Below are 6,000 nucleotides of genomic sequence, written 5' to 3' on the forward strand. Positions count from 1 at the left end.
TCCATAAATCCAGATTTAGAGAAATTAAGAAAACTCTCATTCGAGTTTTCCAATAAGTGTAGTCCAATCCGTTAAAGAACGGTGGACGAAAGACCGAACAGCCCTCTTGAAAAGTCATTTCTCTCGGGTGTAAATCCGAAATGAGAAAAACCCCGCTCTGATACCAATTGTTAGGATCGAGAGCACTAAGAGGGGGGGGGGGTGAATTAGTGCAGCGGAAATCTTACAGCGATTAAAAACCAAAAGCTGCGTTCGTTCAAAAACTATTATGATGCAAAAGCAAATTCTCAGTTTGTATCTAAGTGCAGTTTGCGTCTAAGCGCAGATTGCGTCTAAGCGCAGTTTTGCGTCTAAGCGCAGTTTACGTCTAAACTCAGATTTACGTCTAAACGCTGTTTTACGTCTAAACGCAGATTTACGTCTAAACGCAGATTTACGTCTAAACGCAGATTTACGTCTAAACGCAGTTTTACGTCTAGACGCAGATTTACGTCTAAACTTTGAAACTTGTTTGTATACTCGCAGAAGGCAGTATGCAGTTGAAATCAAGACGTAAACGTGAACTGAGATCTGATGATTGAGCGAGGAAAGCCGATTTACGTCTGAATGCAGTTTTACGTCTAAATGCTGAAACTCGTTCGTAAAATCGTAGAGGAAAGTTTGCAGTTATCAATAGGATCAAAATGTAAGTGTAAACTGCAAAGAAGCTCGTTCGTAAAAGCACGGAAGACAGTTCTGCAAAATCAAACGTAAACGTAAACAGTAATGTATGAAAATACGAATTTACGTCTGAATGCAGATTCGGAAGAACAGCACTTAGAACTTGTTCGTGAAAGCGCAGAGAGCAGTAGTAATGAAGGAGGTTTGCAGTAATGATAAAGTGCTCGAAAATAAACGCAAACCAGAGGTTTAGAGTGGTTCGGTCAGCCTTGACCTACTCCACTTTTGGCTTCCTCCACCGACGAGGTTGCCGACGTCAACTAGGTGCCTTCCTTCAATGGGCGAAGGCTAACTGCCCTTTTACAGTTTCTCTCCTTTTGACAGGCTCAGGAGACAACCTTTACAGATCCTTTCTCTCCTCTCTTTACAACTCAAAACTTGAAGAACAGAAGGAGGAGAACTTTAGGACTTTACACAAATTTGAGCTCTTAGAATCACTGAAAAGATCAAGAATTCGGTGTGGATCTGTATCTTTTCAGTGCTGAATGGGTGGGGTATTTATAGGCCCCAACCCAATTCAAACTTCGAGCTCAAAACGATCAAATCGATCAAATCCCAGAATTCTGGGATCAGGCGGTTGCACCTCTTGACTGGAGAGGTGGCACCGCCTGGCAGAGCTCGAAGACTGAGCTCAGGCGATTGCCTTTCTCTGCCAGAGCTCGAAGACTGAGCTCGATGGTCGCATCACCTGGCAGAGCTCGAAGACTAAGCTTGGTGGTTGCATCACCTGGCAGAGCTCGAAACTGAGCTTGGTGGTTGCATCACCTGGCAGAGCTCCAAACTGAGCTCAGGCTGATGCACCTCTCTGCCAGAGCTCGAAGACTGAGCTTGGTGATTGCATCACCTGGCAGTGCTCGAGACTGAGCTCAGGCTGATGCACCTTTCTGCCAGAGCTCGAAGACTGAGCTCGGTGGTTGCATCGCCTGGCAGAGCTCGAAACTTGAGCTCTGGCGGTGCTACCTCTTGGCAGAGGAGGTTGCACCGCCCAGTCTAGCTCGAAGACTGAGCTCTGGGCGGTTGCACCTCTCGGCTGGAGCGGTTGCACCTCCCAGCCTCACAGCCCAGGCGGTTGCACCTCCTGGCTGGGGCGGTTGCACCTCCCAACCCCACAGCTCAGGCGGTTGCACCTCCTGGCTGGGGCGGTTGCACCTCCTGGTGCAATCAGGGTCCGAATGGTTCACTCCATTCGGCCCAATTCGAATCTTTTCAGGGGCCCAATTGCCCCAAGATTAAGCTAATGGGATCACCTCCCATTTTCATGCTTAATCATCATGCTAACTACGATTAACTCTAAGACAACTTCTGCAGCTTTGCTCCGATGCGTCAATCGCTTCTTCCGGCGAGTTTCCGGCCAACTTCCGTCGATCAACCGATAACCCTCGGTGATCCTTCTGCGGACATCCGGCATACTCCTGGACTTTGCGACGATCCACTTGGCGAGTTCCGACGAGCTTCGCTTGGCAAGCTTCTGGACTTCTCGGATCTGTTCTCGCTGAACCTCCGACGACCGTCCGAACTTCCGTCGAACTCTCGAACTCCCAACGTGATCATGATCTTGACTCCGGCGCAATACCTGCTGCTTGTCTTACTCTCATCGTAGTTAATCCTGCACACTAAAACAAAACTTCGATCGAGACAATTAATCCTAAGCAATTAACCAAGTTGTCCGGCATGTCATTGGTCCTTCGACGCTTCGTCCGATTCTTCGACGCATCGTCCTTTCCTGCAGCCTATTGCCCAATCGGCCAGTTGACTCCGCAACTCCGATATCCTTGGCACAATACCCGCTCTTCTTGGCCCGATGCCCGAGTCCACGGCCCGAAGCCTTCTGTCGATACGTCGACCGATCCACCGGCCCGACGTCCAATCTTCTGACATGTTCCTCCGGCACAACATGATTTTCCTGCTTTAATTGTCTCATCCTGATCAAAGCATCCTGCGTCACTCAAAACGCAGATTAAATCATAAACATATATCAAGTAGTTTCATCATCAAAATACGAGATTCAACAATCTCCCCCTTTTTGATGATGACAACCACTTGATGACGGAGTTAAACTTAACTCCCGGAGTTTAAACAAACTCCCCCTATCAATATGCCATATTGATAGAACCTTGAATTCAAACTGAATTCAAGTCATTGCAATATTCATCATGAATACTTGCAACACGTCAACATGAACATATGCATAAACTTATGCATCACATGTCATGTCATCAACATACTTTCATCAACATACTTCTCCCCCTTTGTCATCAACAAAAAGGAGAAGTATCACAATCAAGTGTTTGTGATATTGGTTCAACTCATTGCATGAAAAACATAATATCAAGTTTTATCATCATGCAGTTTTGAAGCCAAAAAATTTAGCAAATGTTACATCATGCTTAGAATATTCAGGCTATCAAGTTTTAGATATGCAAGTTTTACAGCATACAAGATAGCACTTTTAGAACATGCAAGCTAGCAATTTAGAGATGTTCAAGAAAGCAACTCTTGCTTCTTGAGATATGCAAATTTGTCAAGTTTTGCTAGATGTGCAAGTTAGCATTTTTGCCTCTTGAGATAGGCAAGATAGCACATATGCTTCTTTTGAGATAGCAACTTTTCGCTTCTCTTTAGACTACAAGCTAGCAATTTTTATGATATACAAGTTTCGCAATATACAAGCTAGCAAAAACTTCGAAAGCAAATGTAAGATAAATTTCTTGTGTAGGCTCATGATTATTGCTTCCTATTGTAATGTGCAGGTTGCAAGTCTTGCTTCTTGAGATATTCAAGATAGTAATTTTCAAGAAGACAATTTTTGCTTCTTGAAATAAGCAAGTTAGCAATCAAGTTTTTGCATCTTCTTGACTTGTGCAAGCTAGCTATCTCCCCCTTTGTCATTGTCAAAAAGAAAGGAAGAATACAGTTTTGTAGTTCTTTTTCCTTTTACAACGATTTCAAAATCATGACAAAGGATGAATAATCAAGTTATGAATGTTAAGACAATTTATCATCATGAATATTTTATCATTGCATGCATCGTTATCATAGGTTGAAGTATTACATGCATAATTTCATATCACCATTCATAATTACATTAATGTTTCAATATAGCAATTTCTTCTCAAAGTGTGTAACTTAGCACTCATAGCATTTTAAATCATGATTTACATCATATGCAACACATCACATCATAATTAGAAAGCACAAGTATTGCATGCATAATTGCACATCATAAATGTTTCATATCATGATGGCATCAATTTTGTCAAATTATATCCTACCATGCATGATCAAAACTTCTCCCCATTTTATCAATGAAAACAAGAAGAAAGTAGGGGATAGAGCATAAAAGTGTTAAATATTTCAATCATTTCAAGGCATCATAGATCAAGTTATGATTCGTGATTCATCATAAAGCAAGTTAGTTTTCAATCATCACATAAGGCATTTATGGAATTTTTGAAACATAGGAGCATGTAATGTTTCAATCAAAATCAAGTCATGAATACTAATACTTTCATATTGTGAGTATCAATTCATGAATACCAAAAGATATTATTTGTGATTTCAATTTTGCAAGATCATGATTATGATTTAGACATAACTTATTCAAATCAAATCGTCAACTTGAAACTCATAATCAAGTCATTAAAATTAATTTCGAAATTCACAAAATATCATGAAATCAAAAGACAAGTTGCATTTCATTTGAAGAACTCCTTTTTGATAAATGTAGGGAGCATAATGAACGATCTTGATTTATAAAGAGCTTCATGTTATAATGATCAAGATCATGATTTTAATAATTATTCTCTTTAGCAAAGAATCACAAAAGCACTTTATTTTTGCATAAGAAATCTCATTGTATTATGATTTATAAATTCTTTTTCTGCACATGAATCATAGGAGATATGTATGTGAAACAAATCTTTGCAAGCAAAGACACTATCATTCATATTTCAAGATGGAATTTATAAGCAGGAATCATTTCATCAAATCCATTTTAGAAAAATATTTTTCATAAGTGTATGAGAAAATCCGATTGTTATGATACCAATTGTTAAGTGAATCCGAAAATGAAATTAGTACTTTCATGCATTCAGACATGATTTTTGCTATAGATTTTGAATTTAAATCATGAAGATCAAACAAGCTCATGATCATGAATAACTTAAAATCTCATGCATAAAATTGTTAATCAAAATATTTAATTTCATCATTATGCATTTCTTCAAATCAAACATGATCTTTAATCAAAATCGAGAAATAACAATGGAAATCAACGTAATACACATGATTTCATATTTTCAATCATTCTATTTGTTTATCATAAAATATGCAATATTATCATTTTCGAAATTATCAGCATGATCATAATTTTTGTATTTTTATTTTTAAACATGTAATTTTCAAGAAAATTAGTTCTAAACTAAAAAAGAAAATATATCATGAAAGCATCAAGTAATTTCAAAATAAACCACAGGCATTTTAATTACCTCAATGTCGTAAGCTAGTAAGGCGTAGTTTGCCGCCTCGCTTTTGTTGACTTTCTCGTCTTCAGATGAGCTCGATTCATCCCAATTTTTATTCTTCTTCTTGCGTTTAAAGCAAGTAGTTCCATTCTTTTTGCTTTTTAATTTTCGTTTCATTTGTAGTTTAAGTTCACCATCACTTGAGCTTATGCTCGAGTGGTCTTCAAATGTTCTATGTCCCAAATCCTTCCTGTTCTTTGGAAGGTGGTTCTCAAGTTCTTCACGTGCATTGCACGTCATTTCATATGTGATCAATGAACCAATTAGTTCTTCAAGTGGAAAATGGTTCAAGTTTTTCGATTCTTGAATAGCAGTTACTTTTGAATCCCAAGTTTTAGAAAGTGAGCGCAAAACTTTGTTAACGAGTTCAAAATCCGAAAAGCTTTTACCAAGTGATTTTAAACCATTGACGACATCCGTAAAACGGGTGTACATGTCAACAATGGTTTCGCTTGGTTTCATATGAAAAAGCTCAAAATCAAGTAGTAAAATATTAACTTTCGAGTCTTTGACTCTACTAGTTCCCTCGTGCGTGATTTCAAGAGTGCGCCAAATATCGAAAGCCGTTTCACACGTAGAAATCCGATTGAACTCATTTTTGTCCAATGCGCAAAATAAGGCATTCATAGCCTTTGCGTTTAAAGAAAAATTCTTCTTCTCCAAAACCGACCATTCGTTCATCGGTTTGGAGGGAAGTTGAAAACCGTTTTCAATGATATTCCATAAATCCAGATTTAGAGAAATTAAGAAAACTCTC

Source organism: Musa acuminata, chromosome BXJ2-5 (assembly GCF_036884655.1).
Source record: "Musa acuminata AAA Group cultivar baxijiao chromosome BXJ2-5, Cavendish_Baxijiao_AAA, whole genome shotgun sequence".
Lineage (NCBI taxonomy): Eukaryota > Viridiplantae > Streptophyta > Magnoliopsida > Zingiberales > Musaceae > Musa > Musa acuminata.